The 15,835-nt window shown below is 41.7% G+C and overlaps 1 pseudogene; it reads left to right on the top strand.

Annotated features, from left to right (window-relative positions):
• Window positions 1-13,613: 13,613 nt before the first annotated feature.
• LOC116126209 lies at window positions 13,614-15,254 on the top strand (annotated as a pseudogene).
• Window positions 15,255-15,835: the final 581 nt, after the last annotated feature.

Consider the following 15,835-nt stretch of genomic DNA (forward strand, 5'->3'; position numbering starts at 1 on the left):
TGCGGAGAAGACTGGATCAACAACAATCTCTGTGCAACCACAGCGCCCAATCGTGAGAATATCAGAATTACATTTCGAATCAATTGTAATCCCTTTATTTTCGCTCTTTCCTTTCTACAAATCTTGTATATAAACCCCCTACAACGATAAAAAAAGGGTTACAAAATTTTCATATATCTCTAATTGTAAGCTCTCACAGCAAATACAAACACAGTGAATGTAAGCTCAAGAGTTTATCTCGTCGAACAATTTTAAAAATCTCTTTGTTATTTACATTATTGCATTTATTATTTTTCATTGTTGATTACCCGTAATCACGCACATATCGGTTTCGATCTCGCCAAGGTCGATCGGATCACTCTAGTTGGTGCAGATTTCTGTATCAACATTTTAGCGCTAGAAGGAGGGGTCGAACCTCTGTCAACATCTCAGATATTATGGTGAACAGTCACAACAACCAACCCAATCTAGGCCTACAATGGTGCACACTAGATCAAGGACCATCACCAAAAACCTTGAAAATGTGGAAACCACCCACCAGAAAGTGCAATAGGACGTCGTTGGATGTCGACAGCCTGTGCCGCCAACTCAACACATCACGAACCATTAGGGGGCAAGGACGTCAAACCTTGAGAACGGCCAGCTGGTGGAGATGATCAAAACAATGGTTGCACAGGCGGTGCAACAAAACGTGGATGAGTTGAGGAATCCACAACCAACTGCCCAAAATCTCAACTAGCCACACTTTACCAATGCCACCCCAACAGGTATGAATTATGCAGGTGGTCGATCTACTTTGTCAGCGTTGAGAGGCGACCAACACGCCTGACATCGCAAATTGCACTCCACTCATGAGCGTGAATCCCGCGGGCAGACCAACCTAGGAAGGTAACCAGGGAAGCGACCGCTAGGGGAAAGCGAAGACAACAGCCACCCCCAAGACGCTCGACGATATCCCTAGTGTTGTTGGTATTAACCTATACCTAAGACAAGATCGATCTTCGCAGGCTCACGAGACGAGCCAAGTGCGTCAATCTGGAAATGACCAATGTTTCGGTTATAACCGACGTCACGAGCAACGTACTAATGAGCATGATAGCGCTTATCAGCCCAGCCATCATGACTCGACCTCGTGCATCAATGCGCACACTGGAGGGACCTCGCAAGCGACAGATTTGTGAACCCATTTGCTCGAAGTGAGGCTGAACAAAGCCCACCAGGGCAACCACAATGAAGACTTAGATCGTGTACAGAAAATGCTAAACGATCTGAGAGCCTGCTAGAATGGAATGGTGGAGGAAATAGTAAGTTCCCCCTTCACAGAGGAAGTTTGCCAAGCCTTACTTTCGTAAGGATTCAAGGCACTAGAGAGCAAGTTTGATGGGAGAGGGGACCCCAGAGACCACCTTGATAATCTCAATGACCTGATGGAGCTTCACTAGGTCTGTGACTTGGTGAAATGTCGATGCTTCGCAGTCATATTGGTAGGAGACACCAATAGGTGGTATAAGAGGCTCAAGGCGAACTCCATCAACTCTTGACAACAATTCTCCTCGCTGTACTTATAGCAATTTCAAGTAAGGAGACAGTTTGCGATGCCGATCAGCTATTTGAGCAACATTCATTAGGAGAGAGATGAAATACTAACCTCATACCTAATAAGGTTCTAGAACGAGCAGGCAAAGGTCGCAGATGCCCCCAAGGAGTCCATTCAAACTTTGCTAATTGCATGGATCAGACCGAACACGGACCTATGGAAAGAGCTCCAAAGTCAAGATCACGTAAGCTTGGCCTAGTTCTATCAAATGACTGTAAAATACCAGAGGGTAGAAAGTTTGCTGGCAGCACTAGCCAAAAGCTCGACGCGAGGAGCATCGGATAGGTGACAAGATCACTAATTGGATAAACGTGGGGGCCAATACTGCAACGATAGGGACCGCAATAAGTTCCAAAAAAGACTAGAATAGATAACTACAGAGACAGGCAACCTTTCCTACGGTATGCAAAATACACCCCTCTCACTCATGACATCGCCCGCATCTACGAAGTCTCCAATGAGGCGAAGAGACTACTCGCTCCCGAAAGAATGAAGGGGGCTCCAGGTCGAAGAGATTGACAAAAGTATTGTCGATACCATAGGGATATTGAGCACAACACAAATGAGTGTCGAGCTTTGAATGATGCCATTGAGGACCTAATAAGAGGGGCCATCTAAAAGAATTCGTTAAGGCGGCACCAGCTCGCGAAAATACAAGTAAGCAAAATAACCTAGTCTAGAGCCAAATTCAGAATCAGGTCCCGCAAGCTCTGCCGAACCCTAACGACGTCCTGGTGGGTATGATTTATGGGGTGCCTGACATAGCGAAGAGCTCAAGGCGTGCTCGCAAGCAGTATGCTCGAGAGGCCAAAACAGACTCGGTCCCCTGGATAATGAGTTACAAGCAAAAGTCGTACAAGTGGCCTAGACAAGATAATGAAGTAGTAGGATTCACAATCGAGGAATGGAAAGAATCCCCTCACCACAACCATGATGCGATCGTGATCGCGGCCAGAATCGGCAACGCTAGAGTGTTAAGGGTGATGGTCGATAATGAGAGTGCAGTGAACATCATTTTCTTAGAAGCTTTTCAAGGAATGAGATTCACAGAGAGAGACCTGCGGGCGTGCCCTTCACCGTTCTATTGTTTACTGGGGACAGCTTGGTTCCCAAGGGAATGATCGACCTTCCCGTGACTCTGGGAGAAGAGCTCAAGATCAGGATGGTGATGGTCGAATTCCTAGTGGTAGATGCCTAACCACCTACAATATCATCCTCAGAAGGCCGATTTTGGATGATTTGATGGCAGTCACATCAGTGCACTGCCAAACAATGAGGTTTTCGACTCCTAAGGGTGTCACGACGATCAAGGGCTGTAGAAAGAAATCTCCAGAATATTACAACTGGACCATATATATAGTACAAAAATGGTCGCTCTTGAGAAAAATAGTCATAGCAGAATCCAAGCCTAACCCCGGACCACTCAAGGATACTATAGATCCTCGCATCCATAGAGAATAACCCTTAGCAAGGTCAACCAAAGAGTTGTGAGAAATAAGTGTCAGCGAGGAAGATCCAACTCACGTGTTGAAAATCGGTAGCAGTTTGACCGGAGAAATGGCCAATAATCTGGTGGGGTTCCTAAAGAAGAACCTCGACTTGTTCGCATGAGTGTACGCAAATATGGTTCGGATTAGCCCCGAGATAATGTGCCACAGGTTGAACCTCGACCCTTAAGCTTGGCCCATAAGGTAGAAAAGAAAGGCTATGGATGCAGAGTGCTCACAAGTGCTCAAGGATGAGGTTGACAAACTCCTGAAAATCCACTTCATCAGAAAAGTCACGTACCCGAACTGGCTTGCCAACCTAGTCTTGGTCAAAAAGTCGAATAGCAAGTGGCGGACTTGCGTTGACTTCACGGATCTAAACAAAGTCTGTCCCAAAGATAGCTTTCCACTACCATGGATGACCATCTAGTAGATGTGATAGTAAGAAATGCACTACTCAGCTTCATGAATGCGTGCTCGGGATATAAACAAATCCCGATGTACTAGCCCAATGAAGAATATACTTATTTTATTACTGATTGTGAAATTTATTGTAACAGGGTTATGCCATTTGGCCTCAAGAACACTGGGGTGACCTATCATCGCTTGGTGAACAAGATGTTCGCCGACCAAATTGGCCATACCATGAAGGTATACATCGACGACATGTTTGTTAAATCAAAGGTCGTTGAAAGCCACGTTGCACCTGAGGGAAATGTTCGACATCCTTAGAAGGTACCGAATAAAGCTCAATCCTTTAAAATGTGCTTTCGGGGTGAGCTCGGGAAAACTTTTGGGCTTCCTCATAAACCAGCATAAGACTGATGCAGGCTCTGCTCGACATGAAGCCAATCCGGGGTGTAGAAGCCAACCCGGAGAAGATTCAGGCTCTGCTCGACATGAAAAACCCGACCAGCATAAGACTGATGCAGAGCTTGATAGGGTGTGTGGCCGCACTCAACAAATTCGTTTCCCAAGCCATAGACAGGTGTTTGCCGTTCTTCGAGACCTTGAAGGGGAAGAAAGGTTTCAAATAAACAGAGGAGTGTGAAAGAGCATTCTAGGAGCTGAAGAAACATGTGGGATAGCCTCCCTTACAGTCAAAGCCCATCCAAGGTAAGTTGTTGTTGCTATATTTATTGGTATCAAAGTCCACTGTCAGCGCGACATTGGTACGCGAAGAGGGAGAAGTACAGTGGTCGGTATACTATGTGATCAAGAGACTGCTCGACGCGGAGACGAGTTACCCAGAGATGAAGAAGCTCGCCTTCGCCCTTATCATCGTTGCTAGGAAACTGGAACCCTATTTCCAAGCGCACTCCATCCACGTGCTAACAAATTTCCCACTAAAGAAAATAAAGAAGCCCGAGACATTGGGTAGATTGATCCAATAGACAATGGAGATGAGCCAATACAATATCAAGTACGTCCCAAGGACAGCAATCAAAGGTCAAGCCTTGGCAGATTTTATATTCGAATTCTCCTACTAGCCAGAAGATGAATTAAGCCCACCAGGGGCAGACACCTCAGGAGAAATCGGACAATAGAAGCCAAAACTCGACAACTTATGGCAATGGACTTTGTATGTAGATAGCTCCTTGAATAAGAAAGGGGCAAGAGCGGGGCTCTTGCTCAAAAGTCCAGAGGAAAACCCGATCAGAACTGTAGTAGGATTCGGGTTCGCTGCCTCCAACAACGAGGCTGAGTACGAGGCATTGCTCGTAGGGATTTGCCTCGCCGAAGAAATAGGGCATAATCCATTAAGATTTATAGTGACTCGTAGCTAGTGGTTCATCAAATTACAAGGGAATATCAAGCGAAGGAAGACAAGATGGCATCCTACCCCTAGCTAGCGGAAGCTGAGCTCAAGCAGTTCAGATCCTTCACAATTCTTTAGATCACAAGGGAGAAAAACTCGTAAGTAGATGCAATGAACTAGGAAAAAGCCAATTCCATTCCAGTTAAGTTCCTTCCGGGACCAAGCATCTTTGCTTCACAAGGTCCGGTTTTAACTACGAGTTAGAGATACAGTTAGATGGACGCAATCTCCACCAACCAAAGGGATGGTACACTACCAGAGGAGAAAATCGAAGCTAGAACACTCCGCATCAAGGCAGCTTAGTGCACGCTCATCAATGATAAACTGTACAAGTGCGGGTTCAATGTATCGTTGCTGCGATGTATTGACCATGAGGATGCAGACTATGTTCTGAGAGAGATCCATGAGGGAATTTCTAGAAACCATGCAGGAGGCAGATCTTTAGCCTACAAAGTACTTCGCGGGGTATTACTGGCCAACAGTTTTCAACGATGCAACATATTATGTTCGAAGACGTGATAAATGCTAGAGATTCGCAGATATTCCGCGAGCCCTACCACAGGAATTGACCACTTTGACAAGCCCCTAGCTATTTACAATCTGGGGCATCGACCTTATCGGCCCTTTACCTTAAGGAAAAAGGGGCGTTAAGTTTGCAGTAGTAGCTGTGGACTACTTCACTAAGTAGGCAGAGGCCGAGCCTCTGGCAACCATCACGTTAAACAAGCTAAAAGACTTTGTTTACAAACACATTATTTGTCGGTTTAGAATTCCCCACACGATAATAACCGACAACAGAAAATAGTTCGATAGTGAAGACTTCAGAACCTTCTATGAGCAGCTGGGCATCAAGAAGAGCTTCGCCGCTGTCTATCGGCCTCAAGCTAATGGACAAGTGGAGGCTGTGAACAAGGTCATCAAGCACACTATTAAAAAGAAGCTTGACGTCCTAAAGGGGAGATGGGCCGATGAATTGCCCGAAGCTTTGTGGTCCTATAAGATGACAGCTAGGAGTTCGACAGGTGAAACCTTGTTCTCTTTATCATACGGGTTTGAAGCAATGACCCTGGTTGAAGTGGGAATCATCTCATTTCGAAGAGAAGTTTTCGACGAGGAAACAAACGAAGACTTTCTCCGCCTAAGGCTGGACCTAATCAAAGAACACCAGGCCAAGTCCCAGCTAAGACTCGCCTCATATCAACAGAGAGCCAAATGATACTTCAATACCAAAGTAAAAAATAGAGATTTTGAAGTGGGCAATCTGGTCTTTAGAAGGGTCATCAAGGGTACCAAAAACTCGAAATTAGGGGTGCTTGGACCTAAATGAGAATGTCTTTTCAGGATCTCTGAAAAGCTCGCTCCAGGATCATTCCACCTGGAATGCCTCAATGACAAAGCAATACTGCGAGCTTGGAATGCCGAGCACTTGTGAAAGTATTACTAATAAGCAGCTCGAATTTCACTTATCTTTCTCTTTTTAATCCGTTGTACGACTGTTTACGGCCAAAGCGCTTGATCAATTAAAGAGGTATTATTCATGATTTTTCTCTGCTCATAATTAATGTCTTTAGTTCGTAAGCAACTATTCACTAACCTGTAAATTGCAATCCATGTGATGGTATTCCAAAAAGAAAACTTAGAGTCAAGAGTTCGGAAAAGACAGTTTATCTCAAAAGCCACGTCAAAATCCAACTCTTTAAGGATGAAACGTCCTAAGTTGATGAAGTTAAACTTGATAAATTCAAAAAAAAAAAAAAAAAACACGTCGAAGGAAATCGGCCTTAAGCCAACCACCAAAATTCAACACGGACAACTAATCCGAAATCAGAGTTGCTTGTTGCAAAAGATTTCCTCGCACACATTCGAAAAAGCTTTTCAAGAAGCAAGCTACGTCTAACTTAGAGCAAATTCGGATCTCCTGTTACAAGTCCAACTAGGACAAATGAAATGACTCCGTAGAAATAAAATAATCTTTGCTTGATAGGGATAGGTTGAAAAATTCTCTTTCATTGGTAAAGTTCTATTACATTCTTAAAAAAAAAAAAAAAAAAAAGAGTAAACAATCTCTCAAGCAGCTGGAGGAGCTGGGGGGTCATCCTTGACTGATCTAAGGAGCTCGCCATCAAGGGGAAGAGACGGTTCCTTGACAGGAGCGACGACAACAATGTCTCCAAGGTTGGGAGCCTCGCTTGAGGGAAGTATGGTCAAGGGAACTAGATCCTCAACTTCCAGCTTGAGCCCGATCTCCTTTTTGCCTTCCTCGACCTCTTCCTGGCCTTTACCATCATCCTCAGAGTCATCCGAGTACACGTAGGCCATTCCCTGGGATTCGACCTTCATCCTCTCGACTTTGTTTTGATAAGCTCGCAGAGGGAAAGAAAAGTCGACCGAGGGGTGAGCCTCCCATAGCGTTTGCACAAGTAAGACCGACGTCTGTTAGGACCAAGTAGTGATGACCTCGTTCAGCTCTTCAATTTGAAGCTTGAGTTGCCTAGCATCAACTTCGGCCTTCCGTCGACCTTCCGTCTCCTGCGTAAGGTCAAGCGAGGACTGCTTAAATTTGGCTTCCCAGTTTGAGGCAGTCTTTCGGGTAGAAGAAAGCTTAGAGTTTAACTTGTTATTGGCACCACGCTGTTGCGTCAAGTTTTTCTCAACCTTAGTTGCCTCGGCTATAGCTTTAGCTCGCGCGACCTCGCTCACATTAAGCTTGCCAAGGAACTCATTTTTCTTGATCCTAAAGATTGCCACTTCCTCACTGAGTCGTTCGAGCTCGACTTGCTTAGCTTATTTCTCTTCTCTGCAACCTTAGCCCTGGCCAGAGTATCCTTTTTCACTGTCTCTACTAGCATCCACCCCTTATGAGTGCCCTTCAAGGTGGCGTTGCACTCCTCATACAGAAGTTTGCTTGCCATAGCGACCTAAATAGGTAAGATGAAAAGTCAACAAGTGGCGAAGATAGCATGCAAATAAAAGAGGGGCAAACTACTTGTACTTTCGCCGTATAGCTGCACGTTAAAGCCAACATCTGAGCAGGGGACGAGTCCTTGATAGTTGCAAATGTTTGCGGGATGACGCAATCCCTAGCCACTGTGGCCCCAACGCCGATATGGTGGGGGAGTTGATCGATCAGCGCATCGATTGTAACTTGGGTTCCTCCGTCTGTTTTCTTACTCTTTGGCTGGGACAAGCTAGATTTGCTTCCTCCAGCAGCACCTGCCTCGCCCATAGAAGCAGACTTCTTCTTAGCCAATTCTTTCATTGCTGTCTTCTTTTGGTTGTCAGCCTGCATGGCGACCTCATTGCCCGAGCCAACTTGTTGCTTGACCACTTTTTGTTTGCTTGGTCGTTTTTTTTTTTGCCTAAGCCATCATGTTGCTCGGATGCCTTTTGCTTTCCCGAACTCTTAGTTAGCTCGGGTGTTTTCTTCACTAGCCTATTTTAGGACTCGGAGGCATTATTTCTAGCAACTGCCTTTAGGGCAATCACGGGTTTTTTCATGCTTGGGCCTCCCCTAGCTTGCCACCGACGCGCTTTATGCCGGCAGTGTCAATAGGTGGCTTCGTCGCCAAAGTAGTCGATGTCGTTGGCAGTTACCGCTTTCTTTTTAAGGCCTTTTCGTTTCTCGGCCCACATCTTTGCAAGAAATGAAGCAAACAGTGAGCAACCCATTTACGCGGGAAGATAAATGCGAGCAATTTGTAACTTAAACCTTTTTCCAAAATTGTAAGGAATCTCGCCTTGTCCTGACAAAAGTTATACGCTTTCAAGTGAGGAATCGTGAGAAGCTAAGCTCGTTGATGTTACGCTGATCGTCGGGAAGGTTGCTGAAATGCTACAGCCTCTACAAGCTCGCGACATGAAGATAATTCTACTCGACGTTAATTCCAAAACAAAAACAACTCAGTTAGCTCCGATACAAAGCTCGAAAGCGACCCTTGCGCACACAGGGAATCAAAGTCTCACTCCTATCCGATGTAAAAGCTCCAGTCTCCCAGGCTTCATAGAAGAAAAACTGAGAGTCCTAGTGCGATACCTTCTTCTGGACATCGACCAGCCTGTTGAAACGTATCTTTCTTGCCTTGGAAAGGTAGTACGTCTGGTCTTGCCCTTTCTTGAGCCTATATAAATGGACAAGTTTTTCGACAGATAGTTCGCCCAATTCTGTGATCATGTACGCGATGTATAGACTGATGAGAATGACATATGAATTTGTGGATAGCTGGAGAGGAACAATGTTGAACCACTTCAGAGCGTTATCAATAAAAAGATAAGGAGGAATGGGTACCTCGCATCTCAGGAAGGTCTCAGAGGTTGCCACCCATTCAGGCGGAGGGTTCTTTCGAGAATATGCCCTTTGAACCATCAAATTAAGTTGCGATGCATAGGTCGCTCTTATGCGCTCAATATCCTTGACTTTAATGGAGGATTGTGGCTCTATTTGTAGCCTATGGACTGGAGACTGCGTGGGCTAACCCAACTGCATCGAAGCGCGATCAGAAGAGCCTGCCACGTTGGGGTTTGAGCTTCACACGATGATCTCTTCAGAGACCTTAAGGGTTGAATCCTTAGGGAAAGCTGAGCCTGTGGGCGAATCAAACATGCGATCGATTGTGTGACTGCTGGAAGTAGACATGGTAATAGCTTACTTCTGGGTACCTGAAAATTCAGCGAACATGTGTTAGGGCTCGAAAGATTCAGCGAACAATTCACACTTGCTTCCAGATCAGGCACCCAAGATAGCTCGCGCCACATAATGAAAGTGCACGACCTACTCAAGGTCTTGGCGGCCACCATGTTAAACCCTCCTTAAACTCAAGACCGCTTGAGACACACCCAAAAACCCTACTAAAAACCCTAAAACGCTCAATGTGGCCACTACAATGGCCACCATTTGACACGAAAATAAGAAAAATGGACAAAGAAAGGGAAAAGAACCTTATCGGAGTGAGAGAAACGTAGAGGACCCCAGAAAGAGCGCCGTGATAATGATTAAACAGCAGCGGAATGCACAAGAATGCCAGAAAACTTTCGTGGACTGAATTAGGATTCTACCGACTTCGCCACTTTTCATAGTAGCTTGCATGGGAGACGAAAGGGCGGGGTTTGATCGTAACCATTAAGTTGTAGTGAATCTCGACCCTTCATTCATCGAACAATCTCAGCCTTTAGGCGTGGCAATGTGTCGACCATCCGCTGGGGGTAACGAACCGTCAGACTGTTACACTGATAACCGTCGTCGCACATCGCCTCAACTTCGCGCATGGACAGTTGTAGTCTCCCACGCGCGACGAAACATGATTGACAAAGGCTGCCGCATTTAATGCGACATGACCCCATTGAAGTTACATGTTTGCCCTAACTTTTGATATTTTGAGTTTGGTAGGTATCATTAGAAGTAAACAAGTGTGAAGCACATCGATTGAACATGAGCTCAACTTTATAAGCTCGACCAAACCCACATCCGAGGACCAGTTATCATTCCGAGCTTGGTATCAAGTCGGACAATAGTCTTTGAAGCTCGAAACGAGCTTCAAACACTAGGGGGCAGATGTTGTGTGTGATTTTTTCACCAAGCTTGAGATATCGCGAGGATATAGCTCGACCCGGTATTAGCTCAACTTCACATAAGCTCATCGACATTCAGCTCGACCTAGCACAAGCTAGTCGTGAATAACCCGAATGATCACTCAATCAATTCCTAGATAACTTCAAATCCTAGATATTGCGGGGAAGACTGGATCAACAACAATCTCTGTGCAATCACAGCACCCAGTCGCGAGAATATTGGAATTGCATTTCGAATCAATTGTAATCCCTTTATTTTCACTATTTTCTTTCTACAAATCTTGTATATAAACCCCCTACAACGATGAAAAAGGTGTTACAAAATTTTCATATAACTCTAATTGTAAGCTCTCACAGCAAATACAAACACAGTGGACGTAGGCTCAAGAGTTTATCTTGCCGAACCACTTTAAAAATCTCTTTGTTATTTACATTATTGCATTCGTTATTTTTCATCGTTGATTACCTGTAATCACGCACATATTGATTTCGATCTTGCCAAGGTCAATCAGATCACTCTAGTTGGTACAGATTTCTGTATGAACAACTAATATCCTAACACCTTTGGTAAAGCAATTTCCTTCTAACAATTTATCAGAAAAATTGAATTTTCAATCTTGACAAATTCAATGATGTCTGAGGAAGACCTTTTTTTAGGAAGGATGCCTTTTTTATGGCTAATCTATGACAGTTCAATGAACAATTTTTCTGTGTAGAAACTTGGCAATTGTAAATTTATAAAATGGAGTGTACTATTTTGGTAACAAACATTAATTTGTTATATTAGTTCAAATATATATACAAGAGGCCAAAAGGTAAAATTTATCGCTTAAAATTTGGATGTTTTTCAAAATGGGTAAATATTATATTTAGAAACTCAATTATAAACTAACTCATACAAATTTATGTATTATAATATCGTTAAATGATTTAAAATTATTAAAATGATGTTGTGGTAAGCATATAAGGTTGCGGCATCAGTTCATATGAAAAGTTTTTATATATTGCATTTTTGTTTTGGAAATGAAAAATGCTACAGACACCGACGTTTTGCACTGAAGTTTTACACCGAACGACGTATCTACTGAATCAGACAAGCTACGTAGCATGTTAACAAATATATCGCGAATGAACGACCATCCATTGTTATTGGACAGCTGTTCATTTTAAATAGACTCTCGTCCATATTATATGGATGGCCGTCCACCTATAATGGACGTTCATCCATAATTTAAACTAAAAAAATTTTAAAAACAAAAATCATGGACATCCATTCATATATTATGGACGGATATCCCTACTGAATGGATGTGCATCCTTATTAAATAAACGTCCGTCTATTATTTAAATTAAAAAAAAAAAATATTGGATGAGCATTCTCTTAGATGGACGCCCGTCCATTTCTCTATTTAATAGCACCTGTTTCTTTACTTTATTTTCATGGCACCTGTTTCTTCACTTTTTTTTTTTTTTTTTTTAACATGGAAGTATTCCCAAACCAATAAAGAGTCATTCTTGAAGAAGACTCTTTCAACAACTAAAGTTGCTCTGACATTTTCAACAAACAGCACTCAAATTCAGGCCTACTTTTTTAGCTTACACAACTTTGATTGGTGCTCTGCAGTTCATGAATATGATCTCATGCTTGCAGACGTTTTGCAAAGAAGAATGCTATTATTTAGTATGGACGTCCATTATTTTTCTTTTAAATTTTTTTTGATGATGGATGCCCAGTCGTAGTAAATGGGTACTCATTTATACAATATGAATGAAAATCTATTAAATATAGATGGACACCCATAAATGTTGGATGGCTGTTCATTCACAAAAGACTCCAACGTAGTCATGTCTGACTGGTTGCCATGTCCTTCGGTATAAAAATTCACTGTAAAATTTTGGTGTTTGTAGCATTACTCTTTGGAAATAGATGAAAACTAAATTTAGTTAAAGATTCCGATAACATTTTAATAAAAACATTTGATTTTTTTTAATACATATGATTTATTTATTTATTTTTGTTTAAAAACAATACTAATTGTCAATATACAAGCCCTCAAAATCTTAGGGTCCAAATGTACTCCAGCTTTGGTTACAAACTGTGTCAAGGGCATTCTAAATACCACGCCAGTAGTTTTTAAGTACCCCCACATCAAAAAGAATTAATCCAACTCACCAATTTTTATTATGATTGACTTAAGAGAGGTGCGGTGTATATAGAAGCTGGTCCTCATCACGTTTTTTACAAGTATTCATTGCACAAAACATAATAATTTAGTCTTTCTTTATACGTGTAAAGATTCAAAAAAATGTGGCGGCTTCTTTTTTTGAACTTTCTACATGCATAAAACCGTGTAACGTGTCAAAATCGACGCCCATTTCGTAAATTTTTCCACAGTACAAAGCTTGTTTATTATGCAACACTGTTAAGAGCCACACACTGCTATCTTTTGTTTATTCTAGATTTCTTTCGGTCAAACAATTTCGTGCCCCTAGCCTGGCTTTAATCCCCGGCTAGTCGGCTACCACCTGAGGCAGCATCTCGAAGGCCCAAACCTTAGCTTTAAATACTATATACTTATATATTGGGTTCTCTTAATTTTAAATACATAAAAATATTCTAATAAATTAATTAATAACAACCTGCTTTCACATTCACGCGTTTATCGATACTTTGCAATTAAATATTTATATTGAGAACAAAAATCACATGTATTGATATATAAAAATGAGATCCTTAATTAAAAATATAAAAAGACAAATTATTAACTTTAACCTTAGTAAACTTTGATTTAATACTAATCCGGATTCTGCTCCCTCGCTGACCTTATGGTAGACAGAACTAACCTAATTTTAGTGTCCCTAGATAGCAAAGCTGTTATAGTAGTTAAAGTGAAGCTTCTATCTCTTAATTCCTTTGATTTAGTACTGATAAAGTGTATATGTGGATAAAAAAATAGAGAAATAGTTAGTGATAAATTTGCTTTAATCCTCATAAAAAAGTATTAACTTAGGCTTAGAATAAAAGTATATATTATAAACCAGGTAGTATTTTTTTTATTCTTTCTCTATTTTTAGTGCGTTGACTAGTCTTATAAATAGAGTTCTCCCTTTCAGTCACCTTCAGAAGTTGTCCTCATCTGATAATATGTCTAAAAGTTCTTCCACAGCTCTCCTCCTCCCCCTTACCAGCTTTATCCTCCAGCTCGCTGCCACCGCCATCGCATCGGTGTGAACTATGGCACGTTGGGAAACAACCTTCCGCCGCCTGCTGAAGTGGCTACTTTCTAGCGACAAAAACTTATGATCCATTAAATCTTTGATGCAAACCCTGAAATTCTTCGTGGCTTTGCCAACACTAACATTTCTGTGACGGTAACCGCTGGCAACGGTGATATTCCGGCTCTTACTAACGCGATACTGCTCGCCAATGGGTTTGCTGCAAACATAGCTCCTTATTATCCACAAACAAAGATTATTCGTGTTGCTGTTGCAATGAAATCCTACAAGTGCTGTTAAGGAATGGATTTATATCTTCTTCTTGCTATGAAAACCTTAACCAGGCTTTGGTCGATGCTGGGTTTAAAGATATCAAGGTTAGTTATCAATACACTAGTTAGCTTTATATAGCTGAAAATGAGTTTCTAATATTTGGTAGTTGATTTTACATTATGCCAAATTGCCAATTCATATTTAATTTTTTTGTAGGTTTCAACACCCGCATACTCTAGGCTTTCTCCAACGTCAGAGCCAGTGAAGGGCGGTTCAGAGTTGGCTATGACAAACAAATAATAGCCCAATGCTTCAATTCTTACGCGAAACCAGTCAGTTTTTATGATTAACCCATATCCTTATTTCGGCTACTCGCCAAAGATGGAAAACTACGCGTTTTTAAAGCCAACCAAGGATTGTATGACAAGAACACTCACATCACATACTTTAACATGTTTGATGCCCAAATGGCTGTATATTCCGCCATGAAAAGGCTTGGTTACGGTGATGTGCCCATTGTGGTGGCTGAGACCGGTTGGCCCTCGGCTGGAGACCCGGATCAGCCGGCTTGTACTATGAAAATGCACGTTCATTTAATTGGGGCTTAGTTAGGCATGTTAAGGCCAGGAGAGGAACACCCTTTGATGCCCAACCGCCGATTCGAAGCTTATATTTTCGGCTTGTTTAATGAGAATCTTAAGCCCGGACCAACTGCTGAGAGGAATTTTGGGTTGTTTTATCCAGTTTACCCCAGTTTTATGTCTGCTATTATGAAGGTACGAATTTGAGCATTATTTGTCATTTTTTCTTTACCTTTTACATTTTAATTGAATTATTAATATATATTTTTAATTTAGGTTACACTAACACCACCACACAAAATCCATCTCCAATAGCTGGCAAAAAATATTGTGTACAAAAGCAGAAGCTGAGATAAAGCTTTGCAAGCCAACATAGATTATGTGTGCAGCAAGGCATAGATTGCAAGCCCATTCAAGCTGGTGGAGCTTGTTTTGATCCCAACACTGTCCGTTCTCACGCGCCTTCATCATGAATTCTTACTACAATTTCATGGCCGCCAAGATTTCAACTGCGATTTTGGTGGCACCGGTGTCATTACCACTCAATCCAAGTAAGACTGTTATATCATTCTTTTAATTGGCATTTTTATTAAACTAAGTTGATAATTAAAATATTTATTGATTTGTTCTATTTTTATATGTTTTCTGAGTACAGGCTATGGCAACTGTTTCTACTAGAGAGATCCTGTTGCAGATGGGAATGGGCGCTTTATTAACAGTGGATTACGTTAAGAGAAGTGTTATTTATGCGCAGCATGATGTTTATTAATTGGTTTTCTTTAGTAAGACGTGTGTAGTTCAGCTTTAACTTCAATTACTTTAACAATTACTGTACTAATCATTTATTAAATAAAAGAATTAGCGTTGTTCAGCGTGATTATGTTCTTTTACATTGCCAGCTGCTAAATAGTTTTCTATACTCGTTTGAAATTTTGAATACATATCCGGCCTTCTTATAACAATACACAGGATTCCAGGAAGAAATTGACCTAAATTTTAATTCATTAATTTATCTAACATCTTAATACTTTATATAAATGATATTAATGATACTAATTAATATGGTATTAGATTTAGGCCATGTTTACTTCTCTTTTAAACAATGAAATCACCCGTTCCCTTGTTTACTTGGGAAGATTTTTAAGAGACGGTGATCTTCTTGGTACCCCATTTCTTTAAACTTGGAAATGGGCAATCGTCCCAAATTCAAGAGGCAAGGAAAGGGTAGAAATTCCTCCTTGCTCCTGTTTGAAATTTAAATTCCTATTTTTACCTGGGTAGCAATATTTACCGTTTG

This window comes from Pistacia vera, unplaced genomic scaffold, assembly GCF_008641045.1.
Source record: "Pistacia vera cultivar Batoury unplaced genomic scaffold, PisVer_v2 Contig177, whole genome shotgun sequence".
NCBI lineage: Eukaryota > Viridiplantae > Streptophyta > Magnoliopsida > Sapindales > Anacardiaceae > Pistacia > Pistacia vera.